Below are 20,569 nucleotides of genomic sequence, written 5' to 3' on the forward strand. Positions count from 1 at the left end.
ATAAAAATTATACATAATCATTTAGCGGATTTTAAGATCTGGCGTTTCCCTTTTATATTTTCTTGGTTCTATTGATCTGTTGTTAGGCTTTGGGGTTTCCCCACATCATTTCTTAGTTGTTTTAATTTAGTTCACAACTCTTAGTGTATTTAAGTGTCTGCCTTTTAGTTCATCTGTTCTAACAGACTATTCCCCCCATTTAAGATTATTTCTAAATGCCTTTTACTTCGTGCTATCAAGCCTGACCTCCTGCATTTTGGGTCCTCCACCGGTCCCTCAGTGCAAAAGGCTTCACTGACGATAGAAGTCTTTTATATGTACTAACATAGGATAAATGTTTCACGACCTTATTAACATTGCCATAAAATATTTATTACATTAGCAATAACGTTTCTCCTCTCTCCTTTTGTAGCATTGCCACACAAATATAGGATTGTCATATCGCTGTTGGGATAAAAAACAGTAAATGCTTTCCAAATTAGCCACCAATATTAATGGTCCAGTATGTCATTGTTAAGTTTCCAGGTGAGCACATTATAATAGTTTGATTTGTATGTATTTGGTTTTGGATTATGTGTTGTGGACTACAAATATGGCGGCCAAGAGACTTCCTGCCGGTGACTTCCGGTTACTCAGGTGTGTGGCTGATGACAGCTAATGACAGCACAAAAGAGGGGAAGATGGAGCCAAGCAAGGAGGAAGGAGAAACAAACTGGCTGGGGTGACGTTTGAGTGCCACTTGAAGGATGGATTAGTAACGGATGGTTCTATGGATTAAACAAAGCTGAGGAATATACCGGAACTTTCTGCCACCCTTCCTAAGGTCTTCCTTCATCAGAAAGTCTCACGATTTCCATCACAGCTGATCCGGTAAGAAGTCGTTGACCATCAGAATGCGGACGGAGCATCACAGGCCCTTCTATCTTTGAGACTGCTTTGTCCAGAGGGACAAAAGACGGACAAAAGAAACTTTAAAGTACTGTGTAAATAAGAAAAAGACTGGGTGTAGTTGGGTGGTGGTTTCTACTAAAGGTGAAGTTGTAAATATATGTGTATATTTCAATATATCATAATTACCTGGGAAACCTCATTGTGTTGGAGTTGTTTTGTATAAATGGAGAAAAAGAATCAAACACATTCAGTTAATGAATGAGATCCCTGATAAATTTTTGTAAATACTCTCATTTAATGCAGTGTTACACTTTCATTCAAAAAGCTCTATTGGTGATTAACAGAAAAGCTTGGTTTAATTTATCAAATCACATCTACAATTCTCATTCTCAAATCTCTTCATCAAATCATTATTTTTTTTTCTTTACTAATACTTTTACCATTTATTGTTTCATTACACTATTCCTTTGTTCCTTAGTTATCTGTCAGGGAAGGTTTATTTTTTAACCACCAAACAGGTTAAAATCAACAGCCTGCTTTAAAACCATGCAAGTACTGAAAAACTCTAAGCAAGTGCAATCCTTGTAACTTAGCTTATTACACTTCACATGAAGACACATGACTTCAGTGAGAGAGAATCACCTTTTTGTAAATAAAAATATCAAGAACAACTTCTTTTGTATTGTAATTTGTAATTGGAAAATAAATCAATTGACAGTAGTCCATTTATCCTATTCTCAAGACATTTTTAGCAAAATAATGGATACAGACCAAGAAGAGAAAGAGATTCTTCTGTATAAAATGAGGAAAGCTATGAAGTAGAGGTGGTTGATCTTCTTCACTGCGGTACAACAGCCTTTGAGTTCCTTGTGGAAAATGCAGCAGACGTCAGGAGTCATTTGTGGAAACTAAGCAGCCTACCCATAAACACACAACCACAGAGCGAGTTGATGCTGCTGCAGGTATATGGTTACCGTGCCGGGCTGTAAATACTGCAGAGGCCATTTGACACCTCCTTTATGGACATTCAGAGGCACTTCTCAGGCGGCTTGCAGAGACGCTCATGCTGCTTGAATGCCACCCTTCACTTCAACGTCATTTTTATATAATTCCCTTTATTTATTTAGTTCCCTTTCCCCCATACAAATATGCATTTGCTTTTCACAGGCCTAATGACATCCATGTCACGTAAAATGACATCAGGAAATGAACTGGCTGCTTTATCAGACACGGTGGTACAGCAGCATTCTATTCTACTACTGGGGCGACAGTGGCTCAGGTGGTTGAGCGGGTCGTCCAATGATCGAAGGCTTGGCGGTTCGATCCCCGCTCCCACCAGCCAAAATGTCGTTGTGTCCTTGGGCAAGCCACTTCACCCTCCTTGCCTCCAGTGTGGCTCCACTGGTGTGTGAATGCGCATGAATGATCCCGGTGATGGTCAGAGGGGCCGTAGGCGCGAAATGGCAGCCACGCCTCTTTCAGTCTGCCCCAGGGCAGCTGTGGCTACAACCGTAGCTTACCATCACCAAGTATGAATGAGGAGTGAATGAATAATGGACATAATGTAAGCGCTTTGGGTGTCTTGAAAAGCGCAGAAAAATCCAATCCATTATTATTACTCTATATTATATTATGCTTAAAAATGTAAACATAATAAAGAAAATGTATATGTAAACAGATGTGAGGGAGTATGGAAAACCATTGGGCTTATTTACATCCAAGTCCCCAAAAACACAGAACAACTTTGGAGAAACTTCAAAAATTCGATCCAATTACATTGAAACTTGGTCAATACTGAATAAATGCTTTTTTATGTTGACATATATGTATACTCCACACACATAAAAACACACATATCCATTCTTCTTCTTACCCTGTTTAATACCTGTGAGGATCGCAGGATCGTTGCTGGAGGTTTTCACAGCTATTGTTGGGCAAAAACACTTTATTTGATAAAATCTAGACCAATAAGGATGGACCCAGGCTGTCATTGGCTGGTCTAGTGGCACATTTGTATAGTTAAGAAGCAAAAATAAAAAATGAGAGAAAGAGAGAGAATGTCTTTGAAAATATTTGTGTGGACTTGATAAATGAAGGTCACTAAACAAAAAAGGAATTTTGCAACCAAAAAAAGAGATTTTGAAAACACAGATGGGATTTTGCAAACAAACATTTATTATTTAAGAAAGTTAGATTTTTAAAGCTAAACATTTTGTTAGGATATTTGATTTCAAAACTGTGACTTTGGTTTTTACTGCGGTGGCACAAACACTACTTCATACATCAGAGAAATCCAGATGCGGATAGAACTAAAATCAAATGTGGCATTTTCAATGGTCCTCAGGGACCCCTAGTGTCCCAAGGTTTCTGAGCAAACTCATGGTAGACTTCCTATGCATTTAAAAGGAACCAAAAGAAAATGGTAAATGTGTAAGGGTTCTGTGGTTTTGTTTGGTTTTTGGTCATGTTCTGAGTTCCTCTCAGTCACAGCTGTCGTCATTTTAGTTATTTGTCCTCAGCCTATTTAAATGTCTGGTTTTGAGTTCATCCTTGTCAGGTCATCTGCTCTACACTGTTGAATCACCTTTTCTGTCAGTCCATTGGTTTTGTCATGATTCCGTTTGTTTATTAAATGTTTTCTTTACTTTCACCATGCCTGGTCTCCTGCATCTTGGGTCCTCCACCACTAGTTCCTGACAAAATATTTATATAGCGCTTTTTTGCCTCCTTCAAAGGCGTTTTACAGTCACACACACATTCACACACTGGTGGCGGCTCCGCTGCTGAACACTGGTGCCAATCTTCCACCAGAGGCAAGGTGGGGTTCAGTGTCTTGCCCAAGGACACTTCGACACATGGGGAAGCAAGGCGGGAATCGAACCCACAATATTCCGATCGGAGGTCGACCGCCCTATCACTGCATCACGGCCGTCCAAGGAAGGAAGAAACAAAGTCAAGAAAACCAGTCCAAAGCTTTCTTGACTTGACTTTCGTAACCCGTAACCGGGTTTGGATCCATTTCACATCCAAATAAAGTCTTCTAAAGGCTTCTTTGAAAGGGGCTTTCGAGCTGCAATGGTGTCAAATGTTTGTGTGACCTAAGAAAAAAAAAAGAAATGAAACTGTACTGCTAGAAAAATATTGTCGTCCCCCCCAACACATACGGCTCACAGCACACCAGACCCTGCTAAATCCGTGTGGTCATCTCTGGGGTCAGGCCGACACACATGTCCTGCATTCTGACAGTGATTTCCCCAGTGTGCTGTTACACAGCTGCCACCTCTGCGCCTGCCACACTCAAAACATGCACAATGACAGACAGACAGCTTGACAGACGTGTTCAGCACAGACCGCCAAAAACCTGTCTGCTCAGCCTCCTTTTACATTAGTCAATCTGTTGGCTAAGCTTCAACTGGGTTGTTGATTATCTAACCCCCACATGAACATCTCCCTGAACATCTAACTGAATAACAGAATGGTTCAGCACCTGGTCAGCCTGTCCCTGCACTGGGATTTTGGGAGTGAACAACACAAAGCCCTTTATGAGGAACATTAAGACAGGCACCTGAAGGAGCAGCTTTTGTGAGTCATCACTGGACCTATGGGAGAAGCGAGAAGAGGCTGACTTATGCTGAAGAAAAGAAAACAGCTACTGGCATGAAAAGATTTTTCAAAGCGAACATTTCTTAAATCCTTTTCTGTAAATGCATTTCAGTGTTTATAAACAGAGTGACATTTTTTTAACGGGAATCTATATTTCCAAAAGATCTCTTTTTTTTTTTTTTAACTTGTCCTGTCCAACAGATGAGCAAACAGATGAGAGGTGAAAGCCTCTTGTGTTGGATATATTTTACTGTTAAAACAGGGGTTATGAAAATTTTGACACAGTAGGTGTATATTTGAACGAAACCCCTTTTTTAATTTGTTCATCTTACTTATATTTGTAACAATTTTGTGTTGGACCGGACAGAAAAAAAAGGAGGGAAGAATAGAGAGGGATACTACAGGGGAGGGGTAGAAGGGCAATTATGGGGGGGCTGGGTAAAAGCACAAAGCAGCATAAAGCAGCATAAAGCAACAAGTTGCTGCATGTTTACAATCATTACGGTTAGGTTTAGAAGTAATACAAATCTAAAAGGGGCGGGGCCTGTCCACACACACTCACACATTTGAAACAGTTCATACAGTCACGCAAACTATTTGTGCAAAGGTGAGCTAACAACTGTGCTCGGGTGAGTATTTATGTTCTTCTAAGGTGGATGATGGAATGTTAAAAGAAAGAGGGAGAGTGCCCAGCCATCCCCACACCAAGACCCACACCGCAGCAGCGGCAGGCAGGAACCCCCCAACACTCGCACGGTAGCAGATAGAGAACAACCACCCTCCTCTCTGGCCCCCAAAGCCAGAGAGCAGGGAGGCATAGAGGGACAGAGAGTGCAAACCCCAGCCCAACCAGGAGAGCAGCTCACTTTAAGCAAATCAAAAATAGCCAGTTTGAGTACTCCCCAAGGCTTAACATTAACTATAGAGTTTGGCGTAAGGGAACCGTAAGGCAGTGTCACCTGTCACAGGTGCATCCAACTTCTATAAGCCTTAGAAAACACTTTGACGATAGATTTACCACACATACAACAATCGTATATTCCATTTTGAAAAAGGCCTCAAGGGAACTACAACACACACTCCCCTTAACCCTTGAGCTATCTAGTGGGGTCAAAATGACCCCACACTGACATTGATGTGTTATCCCTACCATGACAAAGGTGGATAAAGGTGAAGAGGATTTCATGTAATCCATGGACATCAATGAAGATCACATATTATTGAAGAAAAAGGGTTCAGCGCACTGTCTTGTGGGGTCCAGATGACCCCACTCCCAATGTTAGAGTGCCTTGGATAGCACAAGGGTTAAGATCTACCTTGAAGTGGCTGCTCTTCTCTCCCGTCCATAAGGAGCATTCACAGACCACAAAGACTGTGAATGCTGCAGCAGATCAGATCAGCCCTGACAAGGTTCTTGAAATCTCAACATCAAAATAGTTGTTTGTTTGTTTTTCTTTTTTATAAAGCGATGTGTGTTGGAGTAAAGCAACTTTCTACAAAGTCATCCACAATCTTGAGAATTTAGATATGGTGTTTTATTTTTGATAAACAAAGTTAAATACCAAAGTACATCTCTGACATGTTAGTGCCATATGAACCATCTCGTACTCTGAGGACCTCAGGGGCCGGCCTCCTGTTGATGCCCAGAGTCAGAACTAAACAAGGGGAATCAGCGTTTCAATATTCTGCAGCTAAAATCTGGAACAGCCTCCCTGAAGTCATAAGACAGGCCTCTTCTGTGTTCATGTTCAAATCTAGACTTAAAACATTTCTGTTTAGCCGTATATATGACTGAAAGGTCCTATCTGCACTTTTCTTTCCTTTCCTTCCTTTATTCTCAAATCAATTTTCAATTTTTTTCTTTTCTAAATTTTACGTTGATTATTTCTATGATGTATTGTGATTTTAATGCATTTTTCTGTTTTGTGAAGCACCTTGAATTACTTTGTGTACGAATTGTGCTATACAAATAAACTAATTTAGGCAACTTGCCTTGCCTAAATTAATTACTATGGTCCTGCATTACCAATTAATACAGTTGTTGACAGTGAGTCAAATATGTTTCCCCCCTCCCTGTTCTTCAAAAGCCTCCCAATAAAATCAACAGTGAATTCAGTCATCACCTTGTGGATGGTTCGGACAGTGACATGACTTGTGGCCTTTAGTGTCTTCCTGGATCAGGGGAGCGGAGGCATCGGGATATGACAAGTGGCACACAGGGTGCCTCAAAATCCCCACTTACCATGACTCATCACCAAACCCCCTGAAGTTAGCGTGACTGCCACTCAAGCTGCCTCCCAATCAATGCCACTACAGCAGACCCACTTGATTATCGTTTTAATGAGAAAGGCTTGATTGATTTCCCTTCATTTATCAACAGCCTGGGTGCTCCTGGGAACTGCTTTAATTTTCTTGCTATCCATTTACCCCCAAAGCTGGCTTGTAATGTGCCATTAATTGTTGAATCATTGTTAAAGGCAGCAACTCATGCTGCAAGGGCTGCAGGAATTAAAAATGCATTTTAACGCTGGCTCATCTTACAAATAAACTGCAGAACGAAGCCCTTGCCATCAGTTTGTGTAACAGCACCCTTCGGGAGTCGCAAAGACAATCAAGCACACAGATGTTGTTACGTAAGAACTTAAGTCATGTTCCTGAGTGTTACAGCTTGAGCCAAAGTGTTATATATGTCCTCCAACAGTAATCTCATTACTCTTCCAGGATGAAAGTACATACTGCCTCGGTTTTACTTTAAGAAAGTCACAACGTAACCCTTGTGCTATCCTAGGCACTTTAACATTGGGAGTTGGGTCATCTAGACCCACTAGATAGTGCGCTGAACCTTTGTTCTTCAATGATTTGTGATCTTCACTGGTGTCCATGGATTACATGAAATCTTTCCACCTTTATCCACCTTTGTCATGGTAGGGAGAACACATCAATGTAAGTGTTGGGTCATCTAAGATAGCACAAGGTTTAAACTGGTCAAACTGTAAGGGTTCTGTGGTTTTGTTTGTTTTTTTGGTCATATTCCAAGTTGCTCTCAGTCACACTGGTTCCAGGTTCATCATGATCCACTGCTGTGATCATTTTAGTTAATTGCCCTCAGCCTATTTAAGTGTCTGGTTTATCCTTGTCAGGTCATCTGCTCTGTTGTGTCACCTTTTGGTTCCTACATGGGTTTTGCCTTTTTGAGTTTGTTTATTAAAATTTGTTTCAGGAATGTGGCGACAGGGGAAGTGACCTGGAAACACACCAGAAATCTTAAAAAATTATTTGTAACAAGGGGGGTAACAGTTAATTGATGAATTGATTTCTACTTCCTACGATCCAACCAAATCGATCTGTCTGGGGCAAGTTGTTAATCAAATCGAGTCGACCTAAATCAGTAAAATAAATTTTTTTAAGATTAGATAAATCAATAATTGCTGCATGGTAGGTTTATCTTACTGTGACATAAAAATGACCAAGTGCATCACAGCAGACAAGACACACGTGATGGCAGGAAAAAATGATCCAGCTATCATTCCAGTCTAATGTGTGGAAACACTTAATTTTTTGAAACATGTGACCCTACAGTGTGCTAGAATGTTTTAATGTTCCCTTGCTGTGGAAAAAAAAACCAGTGGGCTGAACTTTAGGAAATGTGAATGGATCTGCTTTCCTTACTTGTTAGTACACTTGTTTTTACACTTGATTATATTGCAAGGAATCTGGAAAACTTCACCTGCACTGTTCAGTACTTAGGTTTTTATCTCTGAGTTACACTGGTTGATGTTTCGGCTAAAGATGTCCTGGAATAAAGTCAGTGAATTAAATTGTTCAAAATGAACTTATATTGACAATGAATCGTCTCAGCGACCACAACTCATATAAATTGAATCGTTGTTATAATGAATCGTTACACCTCTAGAATTTACTGTTTGTTTCAGGGACTGGTGGTGGAGGAGACCAGGCATGACTAATTAATCCTGATTTTTTTTATGACCAAAAGTCTCCAAACAATCCCTGCTATTCCTCCAAAGGAGCATTAAAGTGCGCTCCCATGCCTGGCTTCCATGTGCAGTAAGCAATGCTGAGTAGTAGTTTTATCTCCTTAAGATTTCATCTTTGGATAAGTGTCTGTGTTGTGAAGTATTTTTGCAGTGCCACCATAACTGCAGCACAGGCAGACTGTGAATTAGGTGACAGCTGAGAGAGCTCTCTGGCTTCTCCTGTGTATTAATCTCAGAGGTGATGAAGAGTTGGAATTGTGTCTTCCTCTCAGAGATTTATTGAAACGATGTACACTCAACATTTGATCTTGGATAAACTAAGTCTACATCTCAAGTTGACTTTTAAAAGGAAAGCACTTTACAAAGCAAGTGCCATATAGAGAAATTATTGTGAAAGTGTTGCATCAGGAGTTGCAGTAACATAAAGTACACAATGTACAGTGTGACTTACAGTTAGTAGTGTTCTCAAGATGCTAGTAATTCCACTTCTTATCCAGTGTGATGGACTTCACCTCCACATTAAAAATACAACAGGCTCTCTTTTACCTGTCAGCAGATTTAGGCTGATTCTAAATTCTTCAAATGGAGAGTTATGGAAAAATTATGTCATTGAATTCGAACGCTACTCCCAATTGATTATATGTTGTCAATAGTCACAGGTCAGCTACGTAAGGGCGGAGCTGCTAGTGCCCGGAAATACATAAGAACATTGGTTTTATACATTTAAAAGGTCTTGCTAAGACTAACTAAAAGTCATTACTTACATTTAAAAGAAAACTTCTGTGCATCAACACCCACGTGAAGAAAAGCGCTTGACATGAAACGCCCTTGCGACTGAGGGCTTCCCGTCACCGCGAGGGTTAGCCCTTAACCCTTGAACTATCCAAGGCACTTTAACAGTGGGAGTTGGGTCATCTAGACCCACAAGACAGTGCGCTGAACCTTTTTTATTCAATGACTTGTGATCTTCACTGTTGTCCATGGATTACATGAAATCCTCTTCACCTTTATCCACCTTTGTCATGGATTTTTACCCCGCGCAACTTTTATACGGAGCCAGTTGGAAATCGTTACCATTCAACATCCAAAAACAGTTCTTAGAAAATGAAGGAGGCTACAGACTGAGGGGATGTAGGAACTTCAAGATCAAATTGATAAGAACCACAAAAAAAAGTTTCTGTGTGTCGGTGTGTGGCATTAAACTTTGGAACGGTTTAAGTAATGAGCTCAAAAAATGTTCAAATATTCAAATATTCAAGAAAATGTATAAAGAAACTCTTATTTCAGGATATGAAGATAAGAGGATTCAAGGATCAACAGGTGCTTGAATAATTCCAAATACATGTGTGAACTGGATTTTGGTGAAATAATCAAAGCTCTTTTAATTACAACCACTGAGTGTTACATTGTAATGTGCAATAATGATTACTGAAATGTTTAAATTACAATCAATAAGCTATTGATTTTGTTTACTTGATCTGCAATGTGAAGCAATAATTACTGGTTTAATGTTATCATGTGTTCTAATGATAATCAATTATTATTACATATCGGTATCGTTACTGTTTACTGAAATCATGAATGAATGTTTTCTGAAGATCATGAATCATTTCTAGGCACTGGATTTTGTTACTTCAAGAGAATCTATCTGATCAGAACCGGATTTAAAACACTGTAAAACTATCAAATGAATGAACTCCGTAGGGGTGGGATTATATAAACTTGCTTCTTCCCACTCCTTTTCAAGCAATAAATCAAACTGTACTTATACCTCAGTTAATGATCACTGTATTTAATTAAGCATGTATGATTTAAGTGACGTTTTTGTTTTGTTTTCTGTCTTTTTAATCTATGCATTTCATCATTTCTGTAATGAGTTTGATAAATATGTGTAAATTCTTTATTGCTTTGACTACAATGCTTAAAATAAATCAATAAAATCAAAATCAAATCAAACACATCAATGTCAGGGTGGACCCCATTAGATAGCACAAGGGTTAAAAAAATGATTTCGGACAACCCTGTACCTCCAAATGCCCCAACAATCGGAGTGATAGGGATTTGCCGGAGGGGTAGAGGAAGAATTTGGATTTACCTTACACTTGTAAAAGATCTTCTTCCACAAAGTTCACTCATTTTGTGTGTACATCCTGTTTCCGGTGAAAGCTAACAAGGCTTTCTGAGACAGCTCCAAATAGTTATGGTAACAGTAAAGAATAATTAACTTAGTATTCAGTAATTCTTCTGTTCTTGCCCAATCAAGTTAAAAAGCTTTAGCATTGATCAAATGGGAAAATATAGTTGGAGTGGGACTTTAGGAGATCCGTCCCCCATCTGGCTGAACCATCACCTGGACAAGCTCATGTTAAACCATGAGACCCCAAGAAGACAAACAGATTTGGTTTAATAAACACATGAGCAACAAGAACATTTTTGCTGCTGTGATATTTTTAGGATTATTTTAAATGTAAAATATTTGTCATTTGAAATCTCTTGAATTTCTTATTTTGATGTCATTGGAATAATCAGTTTAAATCTATTTATGTGTTGAAGTTAGCACATTTAAGTTGTATTTCTTCATGATGATTCTCCATGTGACCCGTTCTAAAAATCAAACATGACCTTCATGAAGTCCTTGAATTATGGTCAGGCACTACCCGACAAAATTTTGCCTTACAAACAGCAAAGAAAGTTGGGGTATGGACGTTTTTCTGTTCCATCAGATTCAAAATTTTTCAAACCTTTGAATTTTTTTTCTGTTTTTTTTTTAAACCCTTGATTTTCAAACAGCAACATTTTAAGCCCAAAAATATTATTTTCTATCTTAAATATTTCAGTGTTTTTATTTCAAAATTGGATGTAAAGACATTAATGGTAAAAACTTTACTTCTACCTTCTCACCAGAATAAAAAGTCAGTCTAAGAACACATCTATTATCAGCCAATCAAATCATGACACTGATGTGACGTCAGAGTTTACTACGTTCTATTGAAGCCCAAGATGGCAGCAAATCATTAATAATGCTTTAAAACTCAAAACGGTAAACATGGAGCCACTAAACACAAACTCCTAAATAAAGCAAGTCTAATATGAACATTTTAAAATGCAGTTTTGATTAAACATTAACTTGTTTGATGCAATTCTTCATAGATGTGGTTTTCCAGGTCCTCAGCCAGCCACTTAAGGCAGGAAACATGGCTCCACTTCCACTCCCCAAGACAACCAATCAGGCTTATTTAGCAGGCAGAAACAGAGAAAAAAATGCTATTTTAAGTTTTGAGATTAAGGTTAAATTATCATAATGTCATATCATATTTCACATAAATCTGTATTCCCATGTAGAGCTGCCATCTTTTCTCCTGGCTCTGCACAAACTTTTCTGGAACTTCGCTTCTAGAAACTTGACCTGCAGAAATAACACGTTTTAACTCAGCGTAGTACTTTTGAAGTTCATCACTTAAGTGTTAGTTTATGGATATGGTTCAAATATCTACAATGTACTTAAATTTCACATATTAACTTGTTTACTGATTTCCATCTCAAGTATATTTTAGCAACACTGATGCCATATATTTACTATATGAATAACAGAAGCATCCAGGCTTGCTCGGGGCTTCATGTCATGTTACCACCAAAAACAGGAACGGCAAATCATGTCAAAACAGTCAAGTCTCCATCGGGTTCCTCTAGTGCTTTTGTCATTGATTGTCACACACACCAGCTTTGGTGGTCTGGAGTCTCCCAGGCGATGTTACCAGGATTGACTGCACAATTTCCCCGTAATTATTATCCTAACACAAAAACACACAGATCTACTGATAAAAATAAAAACTAAAATAACAACCAAAGTTGTACGTTTTTGTGTTCTATTAAACTATGTCAATGAGAAGAAAATAGGGAGACAAAGCATTATTTACTCACCGATGAAACACTGGTCGGTTTGCTTGGCTTCAATAGGCTCCGTGCACGAAAGTAAGGAGTTCTACTTCCGCCGCCTTGAGTGTGAGGCCGACCATTTCCGGTTTGCGACTTCTATAGCAGCGACACGGCAGATTTTGATTGCGAAAGATGGTATATTTCACCCATTTTCTACAAGGTCTCCCGAAAATCGACGTGAACGACATCTACAGGATTGTCGACCAGTGCGTGGTTACATGGGCAAAATATCGTGTCTAAAATATATAGTGTCGAAAATACCGAAATGAGTCCCGTTGTAAACAAACCTGTGCTGTCACATATTTATGCAGCAGCTCGGTAATATACGAGGCGATCTTCCAAACGTGCTTTTATTAATTTTATGAATATTATGAAGTGCCTGTTCGCTTATCATTTTATATTTAATCCTTGTGGTCAGTGCTTTTTTTGTGGAAGAAGAACAGAAGTGAAGAACAACCCAGTGTTAGGATAGGCTAACAACACGGGCTAACAACATTAGCCTTTTGATGGAGACAAAATCCAGGACAAACCATGTGGGAAACGCTGCAATCTGCATCCTTGCTGCACGTAAATGATCAGCCTTTATTTGTCGGGGCACAATTAGAAACATAATTCCATGTGTCGTGATTTTTTTTTAACAGTTTCTAAGGACTGAGCGGCATTTCTGCTCTAAGCTCACACACACTTTGTGCTCTGCTCTGTCCTCGCGAGTCCGGCAGCCGCTAACCCAGAGCGGCGGTTCGGCTCGCAGTCCGAATTCTCACACATAACAAAACGCACACGTAACAAAGCACCCTCCCCTCAAACACATTAATAAATCCGGCTGCTCTGCTCAGAGAGGTTCACTCGGTCCACTGGCACCGGAGCCCGAACGCATAGCTCGGATGCCGGGTCCAGACCTCAGTCAGTGGACACGCATCCCCCCCGCATCTCCCTCGTGAGGGGTGAAAAAGAGGGGAGACCCATCGGGGCGAGAGCGGAGCGGGGCTTTACGCGGGGCGTCCGCAGAGCAGCTGATTGGTCCCATATGCGCTCCAAAGCTTTCTCTCAGCGAAACACCGTCTATGCATGACGTAACCCAGAGCAGTAGTGACACACGATCGGAATGACCGTTTACATGAACAACGATCGGTATACCCAGCTATCTCGATCGGAAAGAAATTTTGATCCGAACGAATCTGACCGGGGCAAAGTATTACGAACGGCGTGTTTACATGACGCATTTTCTTTCCGATTGCTGCAAATACGAAACACGACTCGTCTTGCTTGGGGTGAAGTCCTCCCGTCGTGCTCACCATCCATTCGGCTCTCACCGACACATATACTGGAAAGCTATGAAAGCTTATATTAGTACTGTTGTACTTTGACAAATTCGCACACGGGTACAAAACAATGTTGTGATGTCTTTGTCACGCGTTGAAACACCAAACGCCTTTCTTTTACCCGAAATCCGCTCCTATTTACTCAAAACAAGCAACTCAACAAAACTCCCCACAACAATAACACGACCAACAGGAAGTTGTCGGCCTCACACTCGAAACACGGAAGTTAACCGGAAGTTCTATCGTGCACGTAGGCTATTGAACGTAGTAAACTCTGACGTCACATCAGTGCCATGATTTGATTGGCTAGTAATTGATGTGTTCTCAGATTTCGTAAACGAGATACACTCAGACGCTGGAACCCGGAAGGACAACGAGAAGGTAAGTTAGAAGATTTATTATTTTTCCTGGATGTATTACCAACGATTACTGGTGAGGTGGAGTCCAGTGGATGAGAGGAGAGATGAGGAACGGGATGCTCAGCTGTGGCGTGGCTGGAGGGATACGGCAGAGAACGAACTTGGAGAACTTGTGGTTGATGCAGTCAATCCGCAGTCGTGGTGTAGGAAGCGCTCTGGAGCTGGAACCCAGGTGGACACTTGGGGAATAATAATTCCATAGAGGAGCAACGAACTGACGATGAATGCTGGAACTGGATCTGGAGGTAGATGAGCTGAGTGTCCACAGCTGGTGAAGATCAGGAACAGAGCAGATAGGGGCGGGGGAAGAGAGCTGCCAGAGGCACCATGACAGAGACGGCAGAAGTAAAGTTTTTCCCATCAATTTTTTTACAAAAATTTTAGGTGTTTGAAAATCAAGGGTTTGAAAAAACATCCCGAAAGAAAATTTTATGGTTTTAAAAATTCAGAATTTGACGGAACAGAAAAACATCCATATTTATGGTGTCTTCAGTTTGTATCGGATCCAGTCTGCTTAATTTGGTCCAGATCAAGCTCTGAACCTTCAATTCGATTCCATTCAATTCAGTTTTATTTGAATAGCCCAAATTCACAACAACAGTCATCTCAATGGGCTTCGTACCGGTAATTGTAAGGTAAACATACAATCAAAAAGGATCATAAATGCATATAATTCAATAGGATAATACTAAACTTTAACTAAACAGACTAACCCAACCCAACCCAACTCAGCCTAACCCAACCTAACCCAACCCAACCCAACCCAACCCAGCCTAACCCAACCTAACCTAACCTAACCTAACCTAACCTAACCTAACCTAACCTAACCTAACCTAACCTAAACTAAACTCTGCCCTTAGACCCCCCCTTTGCGGTAAGGAAAAACTAAAAAAAACAAACGGATTCCGGAAAAAACCTCAGGGATGTCCACATGCTTAGCCTCAAGCAACGCAATTGCCGGTCAGTGGCCACTTGATTGATTTCCGTATACTGGCGGTGGAGGCAGTTGGCCTGAACCCGCGCCTAAAGGAATTTTCGATGAAACTCTCAATGATAAAATCAAAGATCATTTGTGTTCCCAGCCGGAAGCCAATCATTTTGAAGACCTAGTTGCCGCAGCACTACGATCGGATGTCCGGCAACGAGATCATCAGAACCGTAAGCAAACATCCAACCCTTCGTACCAATCTCCTTTGCCTAACCTCTCTTCAGGCTCGTTGGTGTTTGTTTTTTGACTGTTTCGATTTCATAATCACTTACCGTCCCGGCAGTCGCAGTGTTAAGCTGGATGCTCTCTACAGGAAAACTGAAACTAGGGTCTTACAGGCCCAGGGTGAGGAACACAACCATGCTCCCTGTCCCCATGGAGCTCTGTACGTACCCTCTTTCCTCAGGTCAGAACTTCTTACTGGGGGGCACTCCTCACGAATCTCCTGCCATGGTGGAGTTCGCAGGACTCTCAATCTTCTGAAGAGACGTTTCTTCTGGCCCGCCATGGAGAAGAATGTACGAAAGTACATGGCGGCTTGTACCACCTGCGCCCGCTCCAAGACGTCTAACACACCTCCTGCTGGTTACCTGCTTCCACTTCCCACTCCTAGTCGCCCATGGTCCCACATCGCTGTGGACTTCGTTACTGGTTTGCCACCCTCTCATGAACACACTGTGATTTTCACCATTGTCGACCGTTTCTCGAAGTCTGCTTGTTTTATCCCCCTTCCACAACTCCCTACAGCTACCGAAACCACTGAAATCCTGGTCGATCAGGTCTTCCCCCATCATAGAATACCCACTGACATTGTTTCTGACCGTGGTCCCCAATTCATCTCGCAGGTCTGGAAAGCCTTCTGTTTCACTCTGGGTGCCACAGTCAGTTTGACGTCTGGTTATCACCCAGAGTCCAACGGCCAGGCGGAGAGAGCCAATCAGGAATTAGAAGCTGCACTCCATTGTCTGGCAGCCCAAAACTGCTCTGATTGGTCCAAGTTCCTGGTCTGGGTCGAGTATGCCCATAATACTCACCCATCTTCTGCCACGGGGATGTTTCCCTTCGAGGCCTCCCTTGGGTACTCCCCACCTTTGTTTCTGTGAGAGGAACTCGATCTGGCAGTGCCCTCGGTCCAGCTCCACCTCCAGCGGTGCCAACAAATTTGGCACCAGGCCAGGGCCGCTCTCCTCCGCACCAAGGAGAGCAACTGCCAGATTACCAATCGCCACAGGGTGGTGGGACCCACGGACCAGCCTGGTCAAAGGGTGTGGCTCTCGTCGCGGAACATCCCCATCCAGGCTACCTCTCGAAAACTGGCTCCCCGCTATATTGCACCTTACACCATCGACAGGATCATCAACCCTTCCTGTGTGCGCCTCAAACTGCCCGCTGCTCTCAAGGCACATCCCACCATTCATGTCTCCCAGATCAAACTGGTCCACGAGAGCCCTCTGCTCTGCTCCTGAGGACTCCCAGCTGTTTACAATCTACTCATCAACCTGCTGCCTTCTTAAGGAGATCCTGATCCAGCATTCATCGCCAGTTCGTTGCTCCTCCATGGTGCTTAGTCTGGTCACTCATGATCTCGCTCATGAAGTTTGTGCCTCAAGTAAATATTTTCCTATGCCTTGTTTTCAGGAAAAACCCACCAGGAGTGTTAACCTGGGATTCACCTCCAGAGCTATCGGTCCTCCTCAAGCCTGCCCCGATTCCTGTTCATGCCAACCCTTCAGTTCAGCCATTGCTGAAAACCTACAGCCACGCCATGACTTCAAGCCAAGATTACCGTTTCTCATTCAACTACTCATCTGTTGTCTTCGGCCGTCATCCTCGCCATCGGATCTATGTCCTCCAAAAATTTATCATCTAACTTACCCCATACTCTCCTGTTTTCCTTCCGGGTTCCAGCACCTGGGTCTGCCTCGGTTCTTTGAAATCATGACATATACAAATAAAATTATATCAACAAATAAAATAAAGCATTACAACAATAAACATGCTTATTTTTTGTGGTAATTTTGCATCATGTTCACAGCAAATGCTTTATTTTCATTCTTGAGGACACTTTTTTTTAATTGAAGATCATTTAAATATGTTCCCAGGTAATTATGGAGCAAAGGATCTTCTGGTGACATTTGATGCAGTCTGAGTCATCCGTGCATTCTTAGTGTCTCAGTGTCCTTCATCTGGGCACACTGAGCCCAAAGACAACTTCCACTCCACCATGACACACACATCCCTGAGCTTTACTTTGACATAGGTCACACTATTGACAGCATGTTTCTGTGAAAAATTTACATCTAAATATCTAAGTGTACTGGAGAGGGGGAGCTCTAAAGATTCTGCATTTTGATGAGTTTTCTTTATCTATCCTTTGTAGTCCACTTACAAATATCCGTTTTATTTATATTTTGCTGGCCTACAGACCTGTATTAAAACAACCCATTTTAAGTCACTGATTAATTTTTTTCGTTAATTATTTAGCAGAACCATTTCTTTCTCAATTCCCATCCCTGGTCATTCCAAAAAGACAGGAACAGTCTTTCCTGACCCCTGCTGAGCTCTGCTTGGACTGCATTGATTTTTCTCTGGTGGCTGAGATTCAACTCGCACTAAATGATTGACCAAGAGATAATAATGTATCTTTTGTGGTACAAAGGTGATTAATCTCAAAACAAATTGGCCCAACCATAGAATCAGTCTTCTGCAACTACCGGTAATTGAATACATTTAGTGAGCAACCACTGGTAAACTCATCCAAACCAAACCACATCAGCACATCAATAAGCCCTATAAGAGCAAGGGGACAAACTCTTGTTGAAGAAGATTGAGAGTTAAGTACATGTTCTCAGCAAAGGCAAAAACATAATAATGCAATCAGAAGCATCAAGTTATTATTTTTAAAATGTAAATATCTCACAATTTGAAACCAAAAACCCTCCTGTGTGTGTGCTCAAGGGAGAGATTTTCAGGATACCTGTTGTGTTTTATACAATAGGTGTTTTTGCATTGCAGATATTTTTAATAATATGGTTTTAATTTAGCATGTTTTTTTAAAAGAACATTTAGAAATTAGCGAAACTACGGACTGGAATAAGTCAAATTGACCACAAGGGGGCAGTATTTTAAACTCAAACTTTATTTATTTGTCTAGCGCCTTTCATTCCGGTTGAAAACATAAAGTGCTTAACATAAAAGCAAATAAAATAAAATTTTCATATCTCATAAAATATGAAAATTAATAAGAAGAGAAAACACAGGACAATCACACAAAGTTGGCAGCCCTCTCTCACCAGATTCCGTCCTGCACCAACCCAGTTCCCCCAATATAACCCTAAACAAAAACGTAAGTACTGCACCTTTAAGAAATACAGCAGGGTTGTTAAAATCACAAATGTGTTTTATTTTATGCTTACCATCTCTTGGAAAAAGGATTGTATTCTCAAAGTACATGTATCTGCAGTGTGGCAACAGACTAATTGTTCACCTGCACAATTCTTCTGCTCACATTCTTTACATTTTTATCAGAAAAATACACTTTTTCCTGGCATATTGCATGTACCCCATCAGCTGTTTGTCAGCTACTGTTAGTCCCATTTGTTTGTTTCCAGGCACGTTTGGTGCAGTTAGATTTTTTGAATATGCTTGTCTCATGTATGTTAAGTTCTAAGTTGGACACTTTTCAATGCTGCTGTTTCTGTCCACACAAACAGTTTATTGTTAGTCACTCACCAATACATGGATTTCTAGAAATATGTCGGGTGGTTTATCACATGTTTTTATTGAATATTTATGCGGGTTTCTGTGTTGCATGACTTTGTAGTGGACTCCTTGATTCTTTGCATGAACTCTTGCATGGACTGATTGGTGATGCATGACACCTGCTGATGAGCCGCACCTGAAGCACACAGGAGTCTATAAAGAGGAGAACGGTTGACAGGGAGGCAGGCGGTAGAGGGAGGAACAGGAGCAGCACCACGAGACGAGCAGGTGCCGGGACCGACACAAGGGAGGATCGCTGCGGCACGAGCAGGCTTCGGACTGACAGCGGAGGAGTCCCCCCCCCCGAAGAACGCTCACCGGGTGAAGCAACTCGGGGTGAAGTGGTGCCAGAACGGGCCGCCCTGCGAGTCAGTCAGACGATCGAGCGCTGGCTCGCAGTAGAAGAGCAGCACCATCAGAGAGCGGCCAGGGACCAGCAGGAGAGCCGACTGGAGAAGAGAGGCGTGTGGTCGGATCGAGGGGGGCTGCGGAGGACCAACCCCAGAGGCCAGTTGTGATGGGCCTGGAATGGATGTGATGAATCGCCCATAAAGCTAAGTTTAAAGGAACGTAACTGGTGTTGTGAGCACGAACGTGGCCACTGTCTAGCCGGGTTGAACTGCAGCTGAGTTTCCTTCTCCCCATTCCAGTGGCGTGCAGGAAGGGGGCCACTGCTGGAGCAGAAAAGTATTAATCGGGACCCCCTGTCGTGGACTGCTGCACATCGACTGCTTTAAATTGAAGGACTTCCTATTGTTTCTTTACTATGCATGAACTACCAAGATGGACTTTTAATGTGTTTTTATAGGCATGTTTTTTGATCGATTTTGCTCCTTTTATCTGGCCATTTTATGATTTTGGGACTTTTAGAATTTTTTTAGCTTTTTTTTCTCTCGTGGTAGTCACCACTGGTACATATTAAAGATTCTTTTGACACCAACATATTTTGCGTCCCTCCTTTCTAACGGTGGAACTCGTGCTGGTATCCCAGAACCTTGCGCTGAAGGCACGACATCTTTAAATTTTTTGGCGTTGTCGGCAGGATACCAGCTCCACCGTTAGAAATGGAGGCCGCTTACGGTAGTACCCACCCTACATATACTACACAGTACATTGTGCCATGGTTTATGGGGGCTGCTTGGATTCCAAAATTTGATGGCGATAAAACTAAATTTGTAGAATGGAGAGCTCAGGTTGAAGACACGCTGCGAGCAAAGGGACTTAATCAACAACAAGAGGCTGACTTTATTTTCGGTGCCCTAGAAGGAGAAGCCAAACGAGAGCTACAACTTTTACGTACAAGAGAAAGAAATACTAGCCAGAAGATGTTGGACATCTTACAGGGGCTGTATGGCCAATCAGCCTCCAGAGCGCAGCTGCGAGCCAGTTTCTTTAATTGCAAGCAGAGGCCCGACGAGAGTGTGCACACTTTTGTGTTGAGATTACGAGAGCTCGTTGCCAGGTGGTGGGAGCAAGATGAAGATGAGCATGATGGTGAAGATCTTTTGTTAGATCAGCTCATGGTTGGGCTTAAGCCAGGTCGTGTAAAACAAGAACTAAGCAGACAAATGCGACGTAACGAGAGAATGACCTTCTCTGAAGCCACTAAAGAAGCGCGGTTTTTGGAACAAGAAAGTGAAGATGGAGAACCAG

The 20,569-nt window shown here is 41.6% G+C and overlaps 1 long non-coding RNA gene across 1 annotated transcript; it reads left to right on the plus strand.

The window, feature by feature from the left end:
- Window positions 1–14,411: 14,411 nt before the first annotated feature.
- Window positions 14,412–19,856, plus strand: LOC144984043 (uncharacterized). The gene is made up of 2 exons (XR_013647653.1): window positions 14,412–16,714; window positions 16,793–19,856. It is a non-coding gene; the product is annotated as an uncharacterized LOC144984043 (long non-coding RNA).
- The last annotated feature ends 713 nt before the right edge of the window (window positions 19,857–20,569 follow it).

This window comes from Oryzias latipes, chromosome 1 (genome assembly GCF_053564925.1).
Source record: "Oryzias latipes strain Hd-rR chromosome 1, Olatipes_Hd-rR_3.1".
In the NCBI taxonomy this organism is placed as follows: domain Eukaryota; kingdom Metazoa; phylum Chordata; class Actinopteri; order Beloniformes; family Adrianichthyidae; genus Oryzias; species Oryzias latipes.